The 25,839-nt window shown below is 46.4% G+C and overlaps 1 protein-coding gene across 1 annotated transcript in view; it reads right to left on the reverse strand.

The window, feature by feature from the left end:
- The window catches only part of SLC35C1 (solute carrier family 35 member C1), a 151,405-nt gene extending 125,842 nt beyond the window's left edge, over window positions 1-25,563 (reverse strand). The window contains exon 1 of the mRNA XM_069623258.1: window positions 25,446-25,563. The gene's annotated coding sequence lies outside the window, so the exon portion shown is untranslated. The remainder of the gene's footprint in view (window positions 1-25,445) is intronic.
- Between the last annotated feature and the right edge of the window lie 276 nt (window positions 25,564-25,839).

Raw genomic sequence — 25,839 nt, forward strand, 5'->3', positions numbered from 1 at the left:
TCTTACCCCTTTATTACCCTTAGTTGCTCCACTACTCCATATGGCTTAACACAGCCTCCATGTCCTTCCTACTTCCACAGGAACGGCCACCTCTAGGACCACGAAAATCCTGCAGTGTACTGCTGACACTGCCACTCCCTGAGCCACTGTGCTCCGAAGTTCCGGTAAGCACCGGTCCTTCATGTATTGATACCTCTACCTGTGCTAGTTTTCAACGAATGTGCCCACTCCTATAACACCTCGTCTGTTTATCTCAACAGACCTCACAAGATGCTTCCCGCCTTGGAATATCTCGTCCTGATGAAGGCCACACCATCAGAGCTCATCCAAGCTCACTCTCTGGCCGAACCACAACACTGTCGTGTTGACTGTTATATTGTCTGCCTTGTCCTTGTTCAACCCCTCATTGTTTTGATGTATATGTGCTGACTATTACATGAAATCACCTCACTAAATCCCCTGGTCTGCTTCCCAAGGACCGCTCAGTGGATATGTAAGCATTGAAAAGACGTAACAAATATTTGAAATTTGTCACTCACAAACTGGTTACTATACCTTCAAAATGTGTAAATACTATTGTATCTTGTGTTGCTCTCAATCAAGTGTATCTAAAAACAAGTAAACTGCAGTTTTATTAAAAATCTAACTGCAGTACTCCGAACCGTCCTGATATATTTTTGTCAGAAGTCATTCACAGTTACTTGTACACACTTACCAGGGTGTAACCCCCATAGGTGTGTGTTCACCCTTCGTTAATCAGCAAGGTATCCTATGACCTTGCTCAATTTTGCTCTTAAATAATGTTCTTTAAAACAATACATACTGGAGCTGGATGGAAAAAGAAAGCGCTGAAAGCGCAGTGAGAGATTGGGAAACATGGGAGCATGGAGGAAGCAGACAGAGAAGGAGAAATAAAAATAGACTCAAATAGCGTGAGAACATAGGCAGGAGGTCCAAGAAGAGATGAACAAATAATCAAGTGAAAAAAGAGAGGTAAGAATAAGAGTTGTAATGGCAGAAAACGAAATTATCAGATTTTATAAATATGATAGAGTTGAAAACTAAAGGAGTGGGCAAGAGAGGAAATGGTATCAGAAAAAATAGAGAAGTATCAACAATGATGTCCAGAGTATAAGCAGATGAAGAGAGATTCAGGATTGAAACGAATTGATGAAGAACAACAATCGTAAGGGCAGGACGCAGGAAAAAAAGAGGATCCTTATTTTAGATAGATTGAGATGAAGCATCCATAACTTGACAGCTCAGAGACAGTCAAAAACAAAAGAATCAGTTATTGGAAAATGGAATAAAATCTAGCAAAATATTTGGGAGTCATCTGCATAAAAATAAAAGCCAAATAACTGAATAATGGCAGATTAATGGAACCATGTAAAGGGATTGTGTACAGGGAAAAGAGTAGAGGCCAAGGAGGAGTCTTGTGGCACCCCCAAACGAAGAGGTAAACAGCAAGAGGATTCAGCAGCCCCTGAAACAGGAATAAGTTTGATTAGAAAGATGGGAAGAGAACCAGGAGAGAACAGGTCCAGATATACCACGGGAAGAAAAAGAAGAGCAGCGATTGGAATGGAAATGGAAACAATTTACAATGGGAACCCTCTGCTATGTGGGATGTGGGGCTGGGGGATGAAGGGGCAGAGCCAAGGGGTAAATCACATCTCTTCACGGAACCCAAGCCTGGTCCAATTTGCATACAAGTAAAGAGCACTTTGGGAGCATAAGAATGTCCACAATTTTAAATGTGAAGCATGTTTGTGATAGCGTTTCAATAAGAAACCCCTTTAAGCAAGTAATAGAAGTTAAACTCTGCCCTTTTTATTGGTTATAATATGCACCCTAACAAAGAATCGCTGTAAATTGCAGGACATATTTGCACAGACTGTGAAAGGTATGTGAGGCTTATACTGTCTCTGCATCCAGTTTCTTGAAGCACAGGATGCCCGTGCGTCAGGGCTTGGCTTGGGGGCAGGTATTGGAGTTTCCTGGTGTAGCTCCAGGGCCTTGGGACTGAGCAGCGCTCTGGCAAAACAAACTTTGCTGGAGTTCTGCTCTGTCTTGTTCGGCCTATTTCCTGACCTGATCCACTGTCAAAAGCAGCAGGCAAATCTAAAAGGAGATGAGATTGTTTCAAGGGATGAGAAGAAATATGGAAGTTTGTGACAGGCAAGAGAGCCGTTTCATTAGAGTGAGGAAGTTGAAACACTGATTGCAAGGGAGTGGGGGTATAAGAGGATCAGATTCCTGAAAAAAGGATAGCGGAATAGAAAGCACATTCCAAAAGCCTTGTGAGGAAAGGAAGAAGAGAAATGGAATTATGGAAGGAAAAGAAGAATTGAGGGAAGGTACACAAAATTCACACTGAATCCATATCCCCTGTGTGGCTTGTTGCCATGTCTCCATCTAAATACACACACACCCGTACAAGCGAGACCCCCAAATGTTGAATACAGATTATCACGTAATACTTATCATTTATGATTTTGTTTCTGCTATGTTTGCAGGCATTTAGACATGGATTTGACAACCAAATGACATTACGGTGACATCATCAAGATGATACACATAGCTCTGTTTGCAATGTAGTACCCATGCGTTCTGCCATTAAATTAATGCATATAGATGTTAGCAGATCAATCGGTCCTTGCCCTCTGAAAGGGTTTATACTCGAACCCATGCTTAGAAAGACAAGGCCGCACCCAGTCTTCCTTAATGCTCAGGCCTAGTGGTAACTCTTTAATCTATTAGGCCTTACTGGAAATTATGTTTTGGTACGTACGCACGTGGTGTTGAAAAATCTATTAAATGTTGTGACACAGTTTCACAATCTTAGTGTGAATTCTCTGGGAACAATTTAATACAAATGTATAGAATGCTTTAAAGCATCCACAAACGAATGCTTTGGCGGACAAAGCAAATCACAATATTAAACATTGTTTGCAATGGCTGATGAGCGGTTAAGTTGAGGTGGATGAAGCCACGATAACCAAATTGTGGTCATACAGCATTTCATCAAGGGAGTAGGTCCATTTTAATTATGTGGAAGGGAAAGAGTGACATATTTAGCACCTGAATGGCTCTGCCTAGAATTAAGTGTTGACAACAGAGGCTACGAGTCTGATGATGACTGTTGTGATGAATCCGATGGAGTCATCACTAATCCCCTGGCGATGACCTCCAACCATGTGGCCAGGGGACCCTGGGGGCGGATCACATAGGAGGAGATAACCTTGCGGGAGATGTTTTGGCTTCATTGGATGAGACATGGTATCCCCCATTTGCCCTTGAAGATAATCCTCCCATACCTAAAACCCTCATGGCGTATTGTCATGTGTCTACCCCTCTCTGAAGGGAAAATAGGAAAACACTTTCCCAAATCTTCTAGACCAAACCTCCAACATTGGTCTATCTTGTGAAAATTACAAGACCACCATCTTCATTTCCACTTTTCCATCATCCATAATGGCTTTACCATTTACAACTATTGAAAGCCATTGTTCAAGCTTTGTAAATCAAATACCAACAATGGACTTCATGTCTCAGAAACACTCAAGTACTGGGATGAGGAAGAGGGAATGAGCAGTGCAGAGCAGAAGAAACCACAAGCCCAGTGAGTGCTATAGTTGTTTACCTCAAACAGTTATGCCCAGGAAATTTCAAGAACTGAAGCAACAAAATGATAGTGGGTGCTGTTGGCGAGAGAACGTTTCACCTCTCTGTGAGGCTTGAGGATCCGAAAAGCAGAGACGGGTGTGGTGGAGCCAAGCGGCTCCCGATTCAGGACGAAGGGAGATGCTGCAAGAGCAGGACACGCTGCTGAAACGCCAGGAGCCGGTGGAAGATTCCTAGGCGTTCGACTGCAGAAAGCAGTACCTTACTTACCGAAGCCTGAAGAGAAGCAGGCATGTGAAAGAGATCCCGCAAGAGACGGGAGAACAAAGAGAAAGCAGCTGTAAAGGGAAAGCAGACAGTGTACCTTCACCGGTTGACCGGGAACGTGCCCAAGAACGCCCGCAAGAGTCGGCGAGTCAACCCAAGACAGTGGGGACATCCGGGCGTTTTGGCGACCGGGCCAAACACAAATAACTTGTAATTAAACGAGAGAAAGAAAGCGAAGAAACTAATTACAAAAAGGGGAACAGAATCGAAGCCCTTACCAGTATGTGAATGCATGGAATGCAAATACATGAGAACACAGAATTGAATATTATATCAAGAGGTTATATAATCCAACCAAGTAAATATACAACTGCAGAGATGGGTTGAAACCCCATGTGAATGTAAGAAGCCCTCGCAGGAGGGTATACCAAGCAATTACAAGTGTGCGAATATAAGAAGCGCTGGCAGGAGAATACATCAGGCAATCAGAAGTATATAACTACAAGAAGCCCTGGCAGGAGAGTATACCCGGCAAGTGCAAGTGTGTGGGAACAAGAAGTTCTAAGAAAAGGAATATCAGAACTGTTGAACGGCTGAGGAAAAGTATAGTGGCAAATAAGGAAATCGGGCATTCTGAAAGTAATAGAATTACAAATCTAAGGAGCTTTGTGTGTGACAGTGATATCGTGGTCCAAGAAAGACATAAGGAACTGTAATATGGAGAACTTTGTTGAAGAGATGTGGGGAAGGTAGCCCCCTCTGGAACAAGAACTCTCATCATTGAAGAACTTTTGTGTTGGGACCATTTCTTCTTTTATGAACACTTTTGCAAAACAATTTCAAATGTTAAAGACATTTCCCTTTTTCACCTTTTTAAATCAGTTTATAGTGCGAGCAGGCCTGCAGATAACATGCGTATACTGCCCTTTTACGCATATAATTATGGCAAATACGGAGAATTTCATTTTCTACTGTGTACAGTGTACGCTTTGATTTATTTATTAAAAAAACACACTTTCCACCACCAGATGGCACTGTAGCGTTTCTTTTGTCAGCAGCATAGCCTTTCTTTACACATGATGGTGAATTTCCAACTGAAAGACCAAATCTGTGACCGCTAAGCGAGCAACACAATAAAGCATGCACCCTTTTAAAATGTGCTCATATCCAAAACATCTAATAGCTTGATATGCCAAAAAGTAAAGTTTGCTTTGATGTCCTTAGTTGAATATTCTTTAATAACCATAGATAACATGCTGGAAGTTTGTGACGAATCTCCAAACCTTAATGAGTTTATGGCACAACTTATATTTTGGGGTGTTTTTAAAGCGCTGAAAATGAAGTGGGTAAATCCAGGATGTTTTGACTTTTGCATCTTCTAGTTTACCATGCAGGATGTGGAAAATAAAAGGTACAGTGATATTATTCTGGCATCAAATGCTGCTATAAGGATTTACATGTTATGATGCTTTACTATGCAAGTAAACTCTATAGGAAAGTATTATTGTAGGTCTTGACACCCAAAACAAAAAGTTTTGTTCCAAGTAAAGCGCGTAAGAAGGTGGCCATGCCCAAATTGAAAGAGCCGGTTAAAATCCCAGCTTTGCTGTTTAGCGTAAGTGTGTGATGCTGGGCAAATAATGTAATTTCACTCTGACTTCAATTGCAAAAATTAGAGTGCTTATAAGTTTACACCCTTACAAAAGGACAGTTTTAATAAGTGTAGGGACACATTGGTGTATACTGGTGTTCCTCTGTTAGTGGCTCCAATACTGCAACATAGAATTGCATTATTGCTGCACTGGCCCTCCCCCATTCTTGTAACACTGGATTTGAAAGGCAGACATAGTGTCACCAGCCAGTCAGTGCATCAGAGATTCTAGTATAGCGGACTGTGGTAGAGCCAACATTACATTTTCACCCCTGTTGCTCCCAACCACTGAAGGTGCTTGGGCCGGCCAGAGTACTGCCCCACACTCTGCAATGCCCTGTTATGCTAGGATATTGAGTCCTGCATTGCACACCATCTGCCATTTTCACACTTTCTAGGACCTTCAGGTTCTGCAAGAAGTGGGTGTTTCAAACTCAAAGGAGAGAGCAGTTAACTGATTGTAACATTGAAACTGCACTAGAATATTCTTATTACAATGAGTAATGAAGGTAGATGCCCCTACACAAGTAGGTTTGCCATTCCTCCACAGTCTCTGAAGTTAGTGCCTCTCCCAACATTTTAAGGGTTAGCCCCAGCCTACATTTTAGCCTAGGTGCACCCCTGGATGTGCGCACTTTCATTTTGATAGGTAGGGAGGTGAGGGAAATCTTTCCCCCAAACTGGCGGTGTTAAAGGTTTTACTGTGTGTGCTCAGAAAAATGTACTTGAACACGCGCAGTAAAACTTTAAAGCTGTTACTTTCAAGAAAGTCTTCCATCACCTCTCTGCATATTGCGCTTTAAAATATTCTATTCAATAGTTGTTCCCCACACCAGACCATGGAAGGAGTTGGGTGGAACAGTGGGGGCAGAGCCTCCAAGTTTGCCCTGCCTATTTTCTGAAGTGGCCCCTCCCATCACACCTTAATTCCCCCTCCTGCCTCCGAAATATAGGTTTTGTTTTGCCCCTGCATGGAAGAGAGGTCAGGTAGGTCGGCTTACTCTCACAAGCCACCAGCCACCTCCACCTCTCCCCTCAAAGTATTGAAATAAAGGGACGGGAGCCAACACATCTGCAATTATTCCTTTACTTGCTGCCTGTTGTAAACCTGCTCTGTAATGTATAATTTATAAAGTTATGCTGGCTGCAATAAGACGTGCGCTTGCTGTTGGGCTATACCACGAGGGATGGACCATTACCCCATGCAGGGATGAACGGTTCCATTAGCCTGAACTGAATATATTTGCCAATAGCACATGCAGGGAGGCCATGTGCTACTGGCGCATGCAGAAAAGAGATGCTCAGTTAGCATGTGCAGAGAGGAGATATGCTGCTGCATGTGTACAGAGGCTATGACAATAACAGGTTGAAAGGGCGTATGTGTTCTTACATAACGCTTTTAGCCAAATTCCTTCAGCTTTTAAGCACTGTGGTAATGGTTATTATCCCATTTCGAATGGTACTTGATTTATTATAGCAAAACAGAGCAGAATGCCAGGGGAGCACTGTTGGGCATTGTGGTGGGGGCTGGCGAGGACATGTTCGATTCAGGCTGAATAAGGAAAGGGGAGGGGGAAAATCGGATACATCTGGCCCCAGTACATTTTGTCAATTTCCAGCACTGATAGTAAATTGTGTGAACAGTCATTCTTCATTATTGCATTTCTTGTAAGAAAGAAGCGGCGACTCTGCGGTCTTCCCTCTGCGCCACACCCATCAAGGCTGCGTCATGTAATTGGAACTTGGGAAGTGCAGGCCACCCTCCTGCCCATTAGCTTTCCACCCTTTCTTTGGATGCAACGTTTTAGCCTGTGCAGCAGGGAGCCCTGCCGTTAAGACTAGCAGAGAGGAGATGTGCTGTTATAGCATGGGCAGAGGAGATGCTACGTTAGCACTCGCAGAGAAGAAATGTCCCCATATTACGTAATTAGAAAAGATGTGTCATTTGCACGTGCCATGGAACAGAAGGCCAATTAGCATGCAGAGCCGAGATGTGCCATTAGCATGCAGAGCCGAGATGTGCCGTTAGCATGTGCACAGACAGGATGTGGAGTTTGCACATGCTAACGTGCAGGGATGGGATGTGCAGTTAGCATGTGCAGAGAGGATATGTCCCATTAGCATGTGCGTAGAAGGCATGTCGTTAGCATGAACATCTCATCTGTGCACATGCAGGCAGTTATCACACATGTACAGAGAGTTGTCCCACTAGTATGTGCGCAGAGAAGATGCACCATTAGCAGACGAGAAGAGATGTGTCAATAGCATGCGCATAGAGGTTATTGGAGGTCACTATGGGTAGAGATATGTCCTGTCAACGTGTACAAATATCAGGCTTGCTAAAGGGAACATGTTCTATCAATACGTGAAAACAATGTCTGCCATTAGCATATGCAAAGAGATGTGCTGTTAGCATGAGCACAGTGTAAATGTGCAATTTACACATGCAAATGACACATATTTGCTCTTCAAATGCTAACAGCACATCTCTGAAAATGCTGAAAGTAGATGTGCCTTTACCATGTGCACAGAGTACGTGGCATACTCGTTGGTATGTGTCAAGAGGAGATGCGCAGCTAGCATTTCAGGGAGGATATATGCCATTATCAAGTGGAGTGATGTGCTGTTAGTATGTGCCCAGACGGGTGTGAGTGAAGGGCTCTGCACAAGCCAGACAGCTTTGATCTGCAATGCTTTTGGTCTATGCGTCTGATTTTACGTATGCATTGGGTGGATGTGTTGGATACGTTTTACTCTCTTTCAGAGGACAAAACTCATTTTTACTCTCTTGAAAATGCATTTACTCTCTAATTTGAAAAAACATGCGTAAAATATTCCCACCTCAAAATCTTATCTGGAGCATTGAGTGCAAGGGTCAGAAAAGAACTTTTGGCTACAAGGGCAGTTTTGATTTTAACATCCTGACACAGACAGATCCTACTTTTTGGTCTAGGTAAGTAAATTCCACTTAGAGCAGGGTCAGCAAGGCATTTCCCCAACCCTTTCATTTGCAATAAATGTTTTTAACCAAAAGCATGACTAACTTGTGTCCGAGTTTCCTTCCTGACTCTTCATATAGGGTGCGAAGTGGGATCTGGCTCAGTTGACATAAACTGGGGGATCTTCAGATTTGAGAAACATAGCAACAGAGCTTCCGATACATCAGTGGCTACAGAACATTCCATTGGGTTTGACTTGTGTAGTAGCAAGGGAGAGTTGATACAACCCGCAGACCGAGTTTTAGTACCAATTGACTTGGTCCTTATTCCCCACAGGAGCTTACATTAGACTTACCTCTAAGTCGGGCATAGCCTGGAGATATGGCCTAGACATCTTAGCAGGCATCATATACCCTGATTATAGAGGCGACATAAACCTCTAGGTTCAAAATAAGGAGAAGGAGGCATATCAATTAAAGGCAGGTGAAAGAAAGAATAGTCCAGGGGATTCTGGAAAGGGCTGTATTCCATAAGACTAAGGACATTAACATTTCTGATAAAAACCAAAGGGGAACCAAAGGCTTTGAGGAGGCAGACATAGATTTCCCCACTACATCAGAGGCAATCCTACGTCAAGCCCCAGCACAAGAAGTGGAAATTAGTCTGGATTAGCAGGTACCCAAATGTCACAATTAAATAGTATTGGAGATTGCCCATTCCCATTTAACAGGCTGTCACTTACGAACCGCTAAAACCCAAGCCCAAAAATTGGGCCGGTTCTATTGGCCAGGGATCTACGCCGATTTGTGAAAAATGTCATACTTACTCGCACCGTATGCCAGAAAACTAGTTTTGAAATACCCCTTCATGCCCCATTACTACCTTTACCAATCATTCATGTACCCTTCTCACGTATAGGCATGGATATAGTTGGGCCCCTTGACCCATCAAAACTAGGAAACCTATGCATAAAGGTAATTCTGGACTTTGCGACTCGTTATCCTGAAGCCTTTCTTTTATGCAATAATACAACCCAGCAGATTCTCAAACATTTAATCCCATTTTTCTCACAAGTTGGGTTTCCAAAGGCGATCTTAACAGACCAGGGGTCTACTTTTATTAGTACACTAATGCCAAAAGTAAAGGAAATTCTACATATGAGGATGCTTAGAACCTCCATTTGTAATTGCAATTGTTTATTTGTACAGTGCTTATACACAGGTGGACTGCCCTGTTGGTCCATCCATTCTTTGACCTACTGCGTCGTTCCAAAGAAATGGGATCTGCCTTCCTTCAGGACCTTCAGTTTGGCAGGGTATAGCAGCATGTAGCATATGTTCGCTGCCCTGAGGCGATCTTTAGTCGCGCCGAAGCACGTCCGCTGCCTACAGACCAGGGCCGTGTAGTCCGGATAAATTGTTATTCTTGAAGAGTTCCTAGTTATCACCCCACCTTCTCTTGAGAATGTCAGTATTTTCTCCTGGTCTTTATAGTTCATGATCTTGGCAATCATTGGTCTCGGAGGGGCTCCTGGCTGAGGCCTTCTAGTGAGGGATCTGTGGGATCTCTCCACTGCAAAGCCTTGGGACAGCTCCCCTGCTCTGATCTACTGCAGCAACAAGTTTTCAACATAGTTTGTGGGGTCTCTGCCCTCCTCCCCACCGGCAGTCTAACAATACAGACATTATTCCTTCTGGCCCTCCCTTCTGCATCCTCCGCTCTATGCTCAAGGATCTTCATCCTTTGTAATATGTCTGACATCTGGGACTGGGTAGAAGCAATATCAGTGGTGTCGGTTTGTACCTGTTATTCAACCGTGCCCACTCGGTCTGCCAGGGCCCTTGCGTAATGCCAAAGGAGGCTCATGTCCACCATAACCATGTCCAACTTGTTCTCCATGAACGCCTTGAGGGCCGCTATCGCCTCCAGTGCAGGGCCATCACCTCGACCTTCTCCTTGTGGTCCAGAGCTTGTCACACCTTGGTTCACGTCCGATGCGGTGTGTTGACCTTTGTCCTGTTTCTTGGTAAAGGATTCCATGCTGGTTTGTTTGCCTCTGCCTCCTTTAGATTTGCCTGGCATTCCTCTCCTCATTGTGTTAAGCGAGACGCAGTCCCCCTCTCAGCACCTTAGTGCACTGCCCCTCAAACCCAGGTGGTGTTGCCACGTGGCATCTGCAGGTGTCGCCCCCCCCCTGAATGTCTGGATGTGTGCAGGGAATACCTTGTCCTTGATATGCTGTGCAAGGGAGTGCGAGTGCTCTTCAGCTGAACTCCGGGGGTCAATGGATTACGCCCTCTCACGTATCGGTTTGTTATATAGTCACTTGTTAGAGGTGCTCACTTCAGCCGTGGTGCAGAGATTAGCTTCCACTTCAGCCTCAGCTAGTTTCCTCTGCTCTCCGGGTTACATGCACCTTACTCGTGCGGTTTAACCTTGTATGGGCGCTCGTTCTATCCTGAGGCTGCTATTCTGTAGAGGCAACCAGCTTCTCTTGAAGTTGGCCAGGTCATCCGATAAGTCTCACGTTGTGTGCCTTTGCCACATTGTAGGCTTAATGTTGTTGCCTTATGTAGACTGGCCCCTCCGCGTCGCCCCCCTATTATGCTAGGGGTTGGATCAGTGCTCCAGTGCGCCCAGCACGGTGAGCCCTACTGCGGGCTGGTGCTAGAGCCCGGGACCCCCAGGGGGTTCCTTATGGTTGCTGTGCGGGCCAGGAGGCACTGTGCTGTCCCAGCGGTCTGCTGTGGGCCCAGCCAGGTGGGCCTGAAGCAATGTCTGAGTTGAGGCGGTGCAGGAGCGGGCTGTGACCTCACCCAAAATACACCTGGGGTTCAATAGTTGGTATGCTTCCTCCTCATCTGGGCTGGTTGATGAAAATGTCTGAATGTCTGGTACCACCCAATGGCGTCTGCACAATCCCTGCGCGGCCGGGGGGCACTGTGCCACCTTATCGGTCCGCTATGAGCGCCACTCTGTAGACCTTGATCACTGTGCGAATCGGGACAGTGCCGGAGTGGATTGCGGCCTCCCACATGGTAATATGCTCTTGTCCGCTGCTTACTGCTGTGTCGCGGTGTACCCCCTTAAAATGGGCTCAGACTCCTGCCCCCCTCGTTCACATTTTGCCGGATCTCCGCTCACCCTCAGTGGGGTCTGCGCGACCCGTCCGGGCCTCTGCGGTCCACGTTCTTCCTCCCACAAAGTGATGCGGCTCTTCTGCTCGACTCTTCTTCCCACGTCGGAAGACCGCAAGCGTTCACCGTGTCTTGCTGTAGGCCCCCCAGTCCCGCCACGGGCAGCGGGGAGCAGGCATCTCTGTCCTGGTATCCGGCGTGGTCCGGAGGGCAACACCTCACCCCCAGCCCAGGGTACGGGGGAACTGCCATTGTTTACTGTTGGTGCCTCAATATGTGCATCAATGTCCCGCTGTCCCCCGCAAGGGGAATGGGGGGACTGGGTCCGCTGGATCCTGGCTGCTCCTGCCTCACCTCTGCCTCGGAGGGGGGAGGGCACCCCAAGGGGGCTGTCCGGCTGTCAGCGCCAAGGAGCGGTCTTCCGCCCCTTGAACTCTCGCGGGCCTGTGTCTAGGCACTGCACCAACACCTGCCTCGGTCCTAGCTGCAGCAGGGACCGCGCTGACTTGGTCTGGTCCACTCCTGTGTCCCGCACCACCCGCGACCTCAGAGCGAGTCGGCTCTCCACGGCCCCTTCGGATCTCATCTCCTCCTCCCCCGCCCAAGGCACGTTATTTGGGTGCAGCCGGTGATGTGTATATAAACAAGAGATTGTACCCTTACTGATAAAGAATTTAAATTGTAAATAGTCTAGTGACTGTGGGGGACAGAGATCAGTAGTTCAGTCTGTCCTGAATAGTTTTCAAGAATAGGTCTCCTAAGTAGGGGATCCAAAGAATGAATCTGCAGGTAATAATCACTCACTGTAACAGTGTTTTAAAATCTTAAGGCTCAAAAATGTATTTTCTATTCATGTGAAACATATAGTGCATAAATAAGACATAATCAAGACTTAAAGGTTTACATATATGAGTTAAAGATGACAAAAAAGCAATTAACAATTGTGCAAAATCAAAAACAACATCATACACTAGGCATCAAAAGAACAAGTCGGAATCAATTCAAAATTCATTGATATAGGTAATTCTTAATTACTTTAATAAATGCAGAAAGTGCTGTATACTTGTGTGGTAGGAAAAGCAAATACCTATGAGCTCGCCCCAAAGGGTTTCCTAACTCTAAGTGCTAGGGTGCAGATGAATGGTACCCTTTACCACCTACACCGATGAATTGGTCGAGTTTCAGAGGTTCCCAACAAATGGAATTACACAGTGCATTTTTCTGTATAAAATAAATTAAGTTGAACAGTAGATGTTCTAGGGTCATGGAATGAAAGATATCTTTGCCATGGTGATGTGGCCGTCCCGACCTGGCGAGCCGCTGCGCTTCTTGTTCGCCAGCTGGCCACCCTCAGAGCCCAATCGGCACGGGCATCCTCAAGCAGGCCACGTTGCGTGCATCTCCCATTTTGCCGTCTGTGGGAGGATCTTGCAAGTCTTCTTGTGCTTGTTCCTCACTCCGATTTCCTCCAGAGACTCTTCCCAGCTTTGCTCTGAACCTTTCCGCACCCTTCTATTGCGTTTTCACAATGTCTGCAGTGGATATATTGCCAGTTTGTCAAGGTTTCAATCGGGATCATCAGGGAGGTCTAGAACTCGTAGCTACAGCATGGCCGCCAAGCCACGCCCCACAATCAAGACTCATATTTATCATGTAAACCTCCCTATAGAATGGATGAGAAATCCTGTTGAAGATACCACTGTAGTACTAACCAATTTATTATCTGGTGAATCAAATGCGAATACCCTGATTCAATCTGATCCTCCTCAAAACCAGTAGAAAGATCTGTTGGACCTCCTCGAACTATTCCCTGATGTCTTTAGAACTGAGCCAGAACGGTTTAAACATTTATTTCATTATATCCATAGACCCCCTGGAAAGAGAATCCATTAAAAACCCTACCGGATACCCAAATCTAGAAAGACATCATCATAGAGGTCGAAAACTTGCAGAGCTGATATCATCGAACCATCTCGGAGCCCTTGGTCCTCTCCGATAGTACAGGTTGCCAAGCCAGATCAATCGTGGAGATTTTGCTTTGACTTTAGAAAGCTGAACGTGGTCTCCCAATTCGAAGCTATCCTATGCCAAGGATAGAGGATCTTATTGATAAATTGGGAGCCGCTGTTTTCCTCTACACGACTGATCTGACGAAAGGATACTGGCAAGTCTCTGTTAATCCAGAGGACAAGGAGAAAACAGCATTTTCCACCCCCACTGGGCTTTTTCAGTTCAAGGTATTACTCTTTGGACTACACAGGGCTCTGGCCACCTTTCAAAGGTTAATGGACCAAGTCCACCGGCCATATGCATCTTTCTGCGAGGGCATACATTGATGATATAATCATTCACAGTAGGACATGGGAAGAACATTTACACCATCTATACCTAGTTACCAGGGCATTGAGAAAAGCCGGGCTCACAGCAAATCCAAAGAAATGTCACTTGGCACAATCAGCCGTCAAGTACCTTGGATTCTTTGTTGGCAATGAGCTAGTACAACCCCAAACTGAAAAGGTAAAAGCAGTCAAAGCAACCCCAACACCCAAAACAAAGAAAGATCTCAGAGGCTTTTTAGGTCTATTAGGATAGTATAGACGATTCATCCCCAGTTACTCATCTCTCACATCTTGCCTTACTGATGAACTCAAAAATACAGAACCCTAAAAGATAAATGAAAAGAAGACCAGCTGTGTTTTGAGGAACTCAAGCACATTCTGTGTAGTGAACCCATGTTGAAAGTGGCAATTTCAACATCATTCTACAGACGGATGCTTCACATATTGGCTTTGGGGCAGTTATTTCACAAGATCACGACTGTATTGAACACCCTACTCTTTACATTAGTGGAAAACTATTTCCCCTGGAATGAACTATGCCACTATTGAACTGGAGGCCTTGGCAATAATGTGGGTGATAACCTACCTGAAATACTATTTCACTGGTAGAAGGTTTAGATTGGTCACAGAGCATGCTCCATTAACATGAATGAGCCTCGGTAAAGACACAAATGCAAGAATCATGCGCTGGTTCTTAGACTTGCAGCCCTATTGTTTTATAGCGAAACACTGGAAAGTAAGAGAACAGGACAGTGTGGACTTCCTTTCCCGTTTTCTAATAGGTGCTGAGAGAACCAGCAGCAATAGGGGAAGGTTATGTGATGAATCCGATGGAGTCATCAATGATCTCCCAGTGGAGGCGTCCTCCCATGTGGCCAGGGGATGGCAGCCACTACCTGATCCTGTCCCTGGGGGCGGCTATATGAGGGAGGATCACATGGGAGGAGACAACCTAAGGCGAGACTTCATGACTTCATTAGATGAGACCTGGTTCAATTTGCCCTTGAAGATAATCCTCCCATACCTAAGACCCTTAGGACCAATTGCCATACTTTGGTCTATCTTGTGGAAATTACAAGACCACCTTCTCCAGTTCCATTTTTCGATCATCCAAAACTGCTTTACCATTTAGAAATGTTGAAAGTGATGGTTCAAGCTTTGGAAATCAAAAACCAACAACAGACTTTGTGTCCCAGGAACACTCAAGTACTGGGAAGAGGAAGGGGGAAAGAGCAGTGCAGAGCGGGAGAGGTCACAAGCCCAGCGAGCGCGCTAGTTGTTTTCCTCAAACACCTTTTCCCGGGAAATGTAAAGAATGGAAGCAAAATGCTAGTGGATGCTTTTGACGAGAGAACGTTTCACCTATCCACGAGGCTCGAGGAACCGAAAAGCAGAGACGGGCATGGAGGTAGCCAGGCGGCTCGCCATACAGGAAGAAGGGAAACACTGCAAGAGTGAAACGTGCTGCCAAAATGCCAGGAGCCGATGGAAGACTCCTGGGCATTCGCCGACCGCAGAAAGCAGTACCTTACTTACCGAATCCAGAAAAGAAGCAGGCATGTGGAAGAGATGCCACGGGAGATGGGAAAACAAAGTGAAAGCAGCCAACAACTGGAAAGCAGATGGTACACCTTCATAGGCTGACCTCGAACAAGCCTGACAACACCAGCAAGAGCCGGTGAATCAACCCAAATACAGTGGGGATGCAGGGGGCGTATCGGTGACTGCGCCAAACACAAATAACATTTAATACAAAAACAGAAAGAGAGAAATCGTAGAGACTAATTGCAAAAAGGGGAAGAGAATGAAAGCCCTTACAAGTATGTGAATGCATTGAATGCAAATGCATGAGAACACTGAATCTAATATTATATCAAGAGGATATATTATCCAGCACCAAGAAACGATGCACGTGGCAACAGTGTGCGGTATAAGAACATTTAACATAACATATATCATGCAAGTAAATATACAACTGTAGAGATGGGTAGAAACCCCATGTGTATGCAAGAAGCCCTGGCAAGAGAGTATACCCAGCAATTACAAGTGTGTGAATATAAGAAGTCCTGGCAGGAGAGTACACCAGGCAATTGCAAGTGTGTGGGAACAAGAAGTTCTAAGAAAAGGAATATCAGAACTGTGTTGAACGGATGAGGAAAAGTATAGTCCTGGCAAATAAGGAAACCAGGAATTCTGAAAGAAATAGAATTACAAAGCTAGAGTGCTTTGTGTGTAAAATTGATATTGTGGGCCAAGAAAGACACAAGAAACTGTTGTATGGAGAACGTTGTTTGTTGAAATAGAGGTCCAGTTTAAGGGAGTCTCACCTGGAACAAGAACTCTTCATCACTGAATAACTTTTGTGTTGCAACTATTTATTTTTCTTTTATGAACACTTTTGCAAAAAGCTTCAAAGGTTAAAGACATTCCCTTGTTCACCTTTGTTGTTCAGTTTATAGTGTTGGAGTCAGAATAGAACCTTTGGACACAAGGACAGTTTTGATTTTCACATCCTGACACAGACAGATCCTTAGTTTTGGCTTAGGTAGGGACACTCCTCCTAGAGCAGGGCCAGAGAGGCATTTTCCCCAACACTTTTATTTTCAATAAAAGTCTTTAACCATAAGCATGGCTAACTTGTGTCCGAGTTTCGTTCCTGACTCTTCACACAGTGCAAGGAAGAGAGTTGGAAGGACTCCACTGAACGTGTTTTATAAAAATGAGCGGGCATGTGTGAAAGATGTCCATGGTTTATGGGAAAACTCAGTTTAAGGAGAGTTGGCTCTCGCTTTTACAAACCTGGCATGGTGGTGCAAGAAAACAGAAGCGCCGATAGGTTATTACCTAATGGCAAAGTTAGAGAGGGTGGGGAAGGCTGGTAGGAAGTGTTGCCCTCAGTTCAAACAAGGAAGTTATAAACTGTACATGAGGAAGGGCAGCTGATTAGCGATACAAGTGTTAAGGCTACTGAAAGGAGAAATGGTGCTGGATTAAGTGAAGAGACAGTCCTTGAGTACCTTCAGTAATTTGTCAACCTGGTTAAACCTATGTTTTATATGATGAGTTGGATACATGCCTTTTGGTACCAAACGCCTACCTGCCAATTTATTTATTTATTTTTTTTTTACTTTATTGCACCTCCGAGTAGAGGGTCACCCGTGCCTCCTTCCATTTACACCTTACTTCAATTTAAATCTATCCCTTTTATGCCCCCCCCCCCCACAACTCCCCAAAAGAATGGCTTGTCCAAAATGCTTTTTTAATTTTCAAGTATGTTTTACTCATTTCGACGCAGTTTAATTTCAGTTAATTAAAACAAACCTAGATGTTTACTAGCACTGCTTACTTTAGACTGCCTTTATTTCTTTGGAACATGAGGATGGTGTAGTGATTGGGGTTCTGCAATGTTCAAATGGCAATCATGGATGGCTGCATGGTTCTGTTAAAGGCACTTGTGTATAGGCGAGTTATAAATGCGAAATCATCTCATATCATAGCATATCATATATCATATCAAAGCATTTACTGGAGGTGATAGCTTGTGAAGAGGGAATTTGTTGTGTTGGACCTGTTTTATGTCATTTAAGCTTGTTCAACTAATCGCTGTGGAATTTGTATTGAGTACTATACCACAACAATATGCCTCAGTGCTGCATCCACAGACTTGTTAGTGGGCTCGGTGCTTCCCCCTGTACTGCCAACCTCCCAGAGACGGAGGGCCCCATGCATCACCTATACCACCTAAATAATCATGTGAATCTGTGTTAGCACCCGTCCCTCACCGATTCATGTGCGAGATATCCATGTTGCCTCCGACACCCACACACCTGAGCCTCCTGTACTCACCGGGACAAATGGTACGTGTCCCAGTGATGCTTGTGGCAGAAACTCAAATTGACCAGCTGTATGTATGTCCAACAACAACTAAAAAGAAAACTATACCAGTTAAATATAAATAAAAATACAGATGCCAATAACTCTTGCCCATACAGGGGGCAAGAGTAGGACTAAGAGTAATGAAGATTACCAGTAAAGTAATCCATGCATTACCTTCATGTCCCTCTTCCTTGTTCCAGTTCTTATGTGTGAGATACACCAAAGGCGGCCAGCTGAGTGGGCAAGAACCAGACATACCAGCAAAATGAGATGCAAAAGGCCAGTACCATTTTATTGAGAACAACACAACCAGGGACTCAGAAGGCCCAACCCCCAGATTACCAGAATCAAAAGCCCCAGCACCTGCCCGATGCAAATTCAACCGATGGTGCTGGATAAAGGTATTAGGAGTGGCCGCCTGGCAAATCTCCTCAAGCGAGACACCCTGTGTCTCTGCCCAATAGGTAACCATGGCTCTAGTGGACCTGCAGGAGAGGGAACCACCCGCCAATTCATACACCAGAAGAATAGCCTCCCGGACCCACCAACTTCTGGTTGGGACTGAGGCCTTCAGCCCAGGCCTAGGGCCCCCAAAAGTGACAAATAGATTGTCCACCTTCCAAAGAAGCCTGGAATCTTAAGTAAACCAACACAGCCCTAAGGACATCCAAACGACTCCACCCCCTTGCCCTAAAGATAAGAGGTGTGTCGGTTACATTTACTCCCTTAAAATAGGCAAATACTCCCAAAAAATAAAAACCGGGAGTAAAAATACTCCCAACAAAAATGGAAAACTGACACACAGCTCCATAGATGTGTGGACCAGTAGCACGCTTAATGCCACAGGAATAAAGTCTTGTAGTCTTGCTGCATGATCTGAAGAGGTACACATGTATCTTTTGAATGTGCATGAATAATTTGGTGCAAATAAATATTTATTACCAAACATTTCTATTTTACAATTTTTACCTGCTTATAAAATACACCTGTTCCGAATGGGACTTACTTTTTTACTCCCTGAAAAATCATTTTACTCTCAACTTTAAAAAGTAGGGAGTTAAATGCTTTCACTTAAACATCTTATCTGGAGCACTGCCACCCCCATTTGTCAGAAGAGCCTGGATTAGGATAAAAAAGGTAGGGAGCACCACATCCTGAAACCGGTGAAACCTAGAGGAAACTTTTTTGGCAGAAAAGAGGAATCAAACCTGAGAAAGTGAGCCTCCTCCTGAACCAACAAAAAGGCCAGCCTAATGAAAAGAGAACAAAGTTCCCCCCACCTTCAAGCTGACGTGACAGCCACAAGAAAGGCAGTCTGGATGGGATGAGAATCATCAGAGGAACACTCCAGGCACTCAAGAGACCCCTGAAGGGCTTTTAGCACCAGAGGAAGATCCCATTGAGGTAAGCCCGAAGCCACCACAGGGCACACAAAGAAAACCTCTTCAAGAGCCAAGAAACCAGAGTGCAGTCCTGCCCCCTGTTCCCCCTCCCAACAAGGTGAGCCACAAAAGGCTCAGACAGCAGCACACTGGGCCGGCAATAAGGACACAGCCAGGCCCAGGTCAAAGCCGACCTGCAAGAACTGCAGCACATCCACAAGAGAGCAAGCAGTCTCACTGGAACCACGCCTAGCGCACCAGCTTTGAAACACATCCCAGTGCCTAGAGCACGACTTCACAGTGGATGACCGCCTGTCCCCCTGGATAGAGTCCACAACACCTATGGAGAGCCACTTGACCTTCAGCATGTTCTTTTGAACATCCAAGCCCCCCCAAGTGAACCCCCACCCCCGGAGAGGTAAATACTGGGGCTGGAACCCATCCATGGCAGAGACAGACCTGGCTCCACCACCACTCCAACAACAAAGGAAGCTAGCTCCTGCGCAGTCAGATGGGAGCGACCAGAATCACCACCACATCTGAGTCCGTGTTCTTGACCAAGACCCATGGAATCGGGGCAGGGGGCATACAGGAGACACTGTAGCCACGGAAAGGACAACGCATCCAACCCCACATCCCCAGACAAGGAAACTGGGATCAGAACTGGTCCACCAGTTTCCATCCTCTTGCACCACCCCTCCCAGGTCCAACTTGGGTCCTTTCTCTCTGCCATCTCTCTCTCCACCTGTGGCGTTCCCCAGGGCTCTATCCTCTCCACCTGGTTTTTCAACGTCTACTTGGCCCATTTAACCCACCTGATCTCCACCTTCTCTAACTTTCAGTGTTATGCGGATGACTCATCTTTCCTTCATGCTCCCCTCAGCCTCCTCTCCTCTCTTGCCCATTCCCGACTATCCGTGATTCAGGATTGGTTCGCCTCCAACAATCTCTGCCTTAATGCAAGTAAACCAGAGATCCTTCTCATTGGGACCCCTGCTCCCACTTTCCCTCACTCTGGCCACGCTCCTTGGGCCTCTTCCTTCGCCTTCCTGTGAAGCTAAAAATCTTGGTGTCATCTTTGACTCCACTCTCTCTTTCTCTCCTCATATCTCCGACGCGCCAAGAAGTCCCAATACCATCTGCACCTCCTCAAAGGTACTCTTCCCTTTCTCGCCTTCCCCCAGAAGCTCACTGTCGCCAGAGCCCTGGTTCTCTCTAGGCTGGACTACTGCAATAGCCTCTTTCTCAACCAGCCTTCCTCTACTCTCCGCTCTTTGCAACTAACCAAGAACAAGACTGTTAGACTTATCCTTGCCTTCAAGCCCAGGGACCATATCTCTCCTGCCCTGAAATCTCTCCATTGGCTCCTGGTGGCTGCAAGGATCAAGTTCAAGATGCTTTGCATTGTCCACAAGGCTTTCTGAGGCCCGGGCCTGCACTACATCCAACACTCTCTCCCAATGTACCTTCCTTATCGAGCCCTTCACTCAGCTACCTCAAACTCTCTAAGGGTCAGACGCTACTCCAGGCAGAGAGTGGGGGGTAGATCTCTCTCCTCTGCAGGTGCCTCCCTCTGGAATAGCCTCCCTGCCCCTTTCTTTCAAACTTGAGCCGGATCACCTGAAGTTCCAGAAGCAGCTCAAACCTTTCCTCTTCTCCTCTGCTTTCTCTCTCTCCCTCCCTTCCTGACCACCTGCCTGCTGCACTGACTGGTTGGTGGCTACCATCAGAGTCTCCCTGGGTACCAAGCTCGTTCCATGATCAGTCACCCCTGCACTGCCTCCGGGCCTACCACACACGTAAGGGCTGTAACTGTAACCTCTACAGTCCCTACCTCCTTACACTTTCCCAGAGCTGCACTGTTCTGTCCACACTTACTCAGAGCAATGCTGCACTGTTTCCCCTTCCCCTTCCCTCTCCCTGGCACCCTGGTACCCGCCCTTTTTCCCTTGCACTTCTCGTTCTCGCACAATCTGAATGACACAAGGCCTAGTAAAATAGTTTGTCTTGTCCTGTCCTCTGACTCCCCTCCCTTGTCCTGTCGCGCTTAGAAACACTTGTGTACAGGCACGTAATAAATAATATCATTATCATATCACCAGAGCCGACTGGAAGGGGAAGAGTATTGATCCAACCACAGGACACCCTACTTCATGCAGCGACCTTAATAGACCTCCTTTTGTAACACCCTGTCCCTGAATGGGAATTTGTTGCTGAGCCCGTCCGCCACTGTGTTGTGCACACTCCTGATGTGCACTACCTTGATGGACAGGAGATGCCATTCTGCCCAGATCCCCAGGGACTTTGCCAAGGCCACCAGCAACCAGGACTGGCAACCCCCTTTCTGTTGACATAGGACACAGTCGTGGTATTGTCCGTCTGCATCACCAAGGCTCTAACCCTTAAAGAAGGCCAAAAATCACTGAGGGGCTGAAAGACGGCTGCCATCCCTTGCCAATTAGATGAGCGATAAACCCCCTAAGTCCTCTATTCCCCCTGGCAGGTCAGATCCCCCAGAAACGCCACTCAGCTCTTTTGGCTGGTGTCAGTGGTAAAAATGATCGGCCAGGGCTGAGGAAGGAGAAAGCCCTTCAGGAGGATCCCGGGTCCTAACCACCACCTCAGGCCCCTCCTCAGGGAGGAAAGCACTGGAAGAAAAAAGGTAAAAGGTTGAAGTCTTGCTCAGATTCCCTCCAGTACAGGTGAAGAGGATCCAAGAGGGGAAGCAGATGAAGACAGGCCCAAGGCACCATGTGACTCAAGGACCTGATAAACTCCCTTGCAGGTGCCTCCGACCTCGCCAGAAGAGTCCTCACCAGGTTGACAGCCCTGTCCTCCAGCAACAGAACCCTGTCCAAAACCGAGCACCAATGAACTGGAGATCCTGGGATGGCGACATATGGGACTTTAACCAGTTGAACAAAAACCCCAAGTTCTGGAGAACCTGACATGTCCAAAGCAGGTGGACTGGAAGGTGGGGCGACGAGGAAGACCTCAGCAGCCAGTCATCCAGTTACAGGAAGACCTCAGTCTTCTGACAATGCAGGATGTCCAAGACGGTGTTAAAATCCTCGGCACCGACTTAAACCTGAAGGGAAGAACACGGAACTGATAATGAAAACCCTCCACCAAGAAACGGAGGAAGCACTGATGAGCACCTCAAATGGGAATGTGGAAATATGCGTCCTGGAGATCGAGAGATGCTAGCAAGTCACCCTGCCAGACCAGTGGGATGACCCGCTGTAAACATTCCATCTTGAAGTGGTGGGTGGCAATGTGACAATTTAGCTTCGTCAGATCGATAATTAAGCAAAACTTACCCCTGTTTTGGGGACCAAGAAGATGATGGAATAGGAACTCTGGCCCCTCTCGTGGCAAGGAACAGGGGACACCACCATTTTCCTGAGGAGATCCAAAATAGCCGGCCGCATGGCTGACTTCTTCACCATCAACCGTCTCCTTAACAAAATACTTTCCACGCAGCTCCCCATCCCTGGACGCAGGGGAGTGCAAAGGATCAGACTGATGGGAGAAGGAAGAAGGACTGAATGGAGGAGGGCCAGTCCGGACCCTACCCTTTCGTCTTGAGCTGGTTCTCCTTAAATTCCGGAAACTCCCCAAGACTTTTGATGTATCCTGCCTCCTGCAGGATCTACCCTGGGCCAGTAACAACAAGGAGCAGGAACCAGGCTGACCCAGGTATGTAGAAAAGGAACACGCTTTATTCTCTTAGTTACAGGTTCAGTTCAGAGTATAGGAGAGAGAGATCATCCGTAGCTTCTACCCTGATTCCCTGCCCAGCTCCAAGTCCCCAACCGTCTCTCCTGGAATCCACAGGTGTCCCAACACTCCAAGCTCCCCTAGCATTCCAACACAGCTCTTACACTGACTCAGACCTCATTCATACATATGCAGGATACAACAACTTTCCTCTTCTCCTCCTCCTTCTCTCTTCCTCTACCCTGCTAACCCAGTTCTGTTTTTCCCTCTCTCCCTCCTCTTCCTTACAGCGTGCTGACTGGCTGCCGGGTGTACCTCAGAGTCTCACTGGTCCCCGGCACCCTCGTCAGTCCTCTCTCGCACTTGCCTCAGGGCCCTACACCCCACCCTCACTCAATGCACTTGAGAAACTAACCGAAGAGCGTGACCCGCTCTGCACTTACCCCAGTCTCAACCGACCGGATGCATTTGATCCGCCCCCTCCCTGTGATCCTCTTTGCACTTGCTCGATCCGTATGCACTGCACCTGAAGATCGTCTGTCTGTTCTCCCTTGTCTTCACCCCTTAAATTGCACTGTTAAAACTGCAGAATCGCTGTCAGGTCTATTTGCTGTCTCTCAAACTGTTAAATGTATTTTCTACGCACTTATACCTATGCAGACTATTATCGTCTCCGAATGTTATGGGCTCTGAGCTTCTCAGACATTCAGCCCTTCGTCTAGAAATTCTCTAAGGAAAGGATTAAGACAAAAAAGAGGAGTGAACCAAGTGCTTCCTCTGTTATTTCTTGTTTCCCCATGGCAGGCAACACTATAATACACCACACTCACGTTGCAGGGATGAAGAAATAGAAGAAAAATGTGTGGGAGCCAAGAGGGCACCATGGTGATAGATTCAGACTCAAATCATTGCCATGATAACCCCTTCTCCCCCCAAAATAGCTGAAGGGGCATCCCTTCACCTTCTCCATACCTCAAGGAGCTAAGAAATAAAGGATTCCTGGGGGAGGTGGGACACCTCACTCCACGTAAGTACTGCAACCAGGCTCGGACTGGCCCATAAGGCAATGCCCGAACCAAAAACGCAAAATGCTAGGTTGGGCCAGTTTGATGAGTTACTGCACTATGCAGCTAGTAGTTTTGACCAGTGTTGCTGAGTAAATCTGCACCACATTTCGCACAATAACCCGTTAGGATCCTTTGGAAATTACTGGCTACATGACATGTGGACACCCAACCCCTTTCCCCGCCTTCAGCAGAAGTCTCTGGGTTTGTGGCTTTGCTTATGTTCCCTATACAATTCCACACTGTTTCACCAATCTACACCATATTTTGTACAGTCACCTGTTCGGACGCTCTTTACATTACTGGCTACATGACATTTTGACACCCCACCCCTTTCCCCGGATTTCACCAAGTCAAAATTTGTTTGAGGGTTTGTGGCTTGGTAAAGCATTGTTCCATTTACAATTCCACACCCTTTCACCAATCTGCACCAACATTTGCACAGTTATCTGTACCTATGAGGGAATTAAAGCCTGGGCAATGCCGGGTATATCAGCTAGTATTGTATAAAATGCACAATTTTTATCAAAAAACTTGCCCTTGTGTACTTTGTATGTCACAAAAGGAATGAATTGCCATATTTGTAACTGTGGGCCACTTTTTCATTGGTGACCAAGACAACTCTATGCCCCAGTCCGACCCTGAATGGAACGAGAAAGAGGAACGTGGAGGTGATGTAAATATAAAACCAGGACTGCGTAACCTATTGACGCACACGATGTGTGATTTAAGACCTACGTCAGTCCTCGTACCTGTCCTGCGCACACTTCCGACATTGTAGATATGATAGCTGAAGGAATTAAGTGCTGGCCCTTACACGCCTGTGTACCGAAACTGCAGTCACAGGTTTTCCGGCATAGTCGAATAAGCTCTGCATCCTTTCGAGGTCGACCACTGAGTACCATTACCGAGCATAATAATAACAGCTAGTATTATAGCCGCAATACAACGCCTAGAGACGTGATAGGAATGCGGCAAGGATCACTATATAGGTCATGATGTGATATCTACAATGGTAGACTTCGTTGTCCGCTCATGTTACACTGCCTGTGAACAGCAAGAAACACCACTGTTGCCAGTGCCTCTCTGTCCCTTAATGTATGATATCTGTAAACGTGCTATTCTTAAGATTACTCTCGCATCTGACTCGCTTTCTCTCTTAACCACGTTAGGGCAAACGGCACTTTATGTAGTTTCGTTTTTTTTATATGACAAGTGCGGGTCACAGGTCCCACGATGAAAAGCCGTGCCGTGTAAAAAGCCAGGACTGGTTAAAGGTGTCACGTGTGGGTGTGGCATAGGGACCATTTATATTTTGGGAGGATCGTCGCCCCCCACCCCTCCCCCCCCCCACTAATGCTTCGCGCGGTGCGCTTTAACCCAGTTATATGGACGCTGTGGCTCTATGGATGGCCGATGGTTCCTACTGTTTCGGTGCCTTACCTCGGTCTCGTGGTGCTCTTTCTCTGCGATTCCTTGCCTGGCAGTGGTGTCCTCTCTTTCTCTCTCTCTGGCTATTGAGAGCAACTCACTTCCTGGATGCATGTAACCGCCAATAAACGGCCGCGTTCGGCTCAGGAGTCGAGTTCCTGAAAATCCTGTTTGCGAAGCAAACGCATGAAACAATCTGAACACACCTCCAGCAGGTCCCTCTAGACAATGGGCGGGCCACCTCCCTGTAGTGCAGTGGCAGCCAGACGCACGGGAAGTAGTCGACAGTGCAGTGCAAGCAAGCAACGCCAGTGTGACAGGACATCCCGGTTTTGTGGGAATTCTTTCGGAGAGTTTCTTAGCACCGACAACCTCAGTGGGGGCATGGCCCACCTGCTGCACCCAG

The sequence above is a fragment of the Ambystoma mexicanum genome, chromosome 11 (genome assembly GCF_040938575.1).
Source record: "Ambystoma mexicanum isolate Mex_15411 chromosome 11, UKY_AmexF1_1, whole genome shotgun sequence".
In the NCBI taxonomy this organism is placed as follows: Eukaryota; Metazoa; Chordata; class Amphibia; order Caudata; family Ambystomatidae; genus Ambystoma; species Ambystoma mexicanum.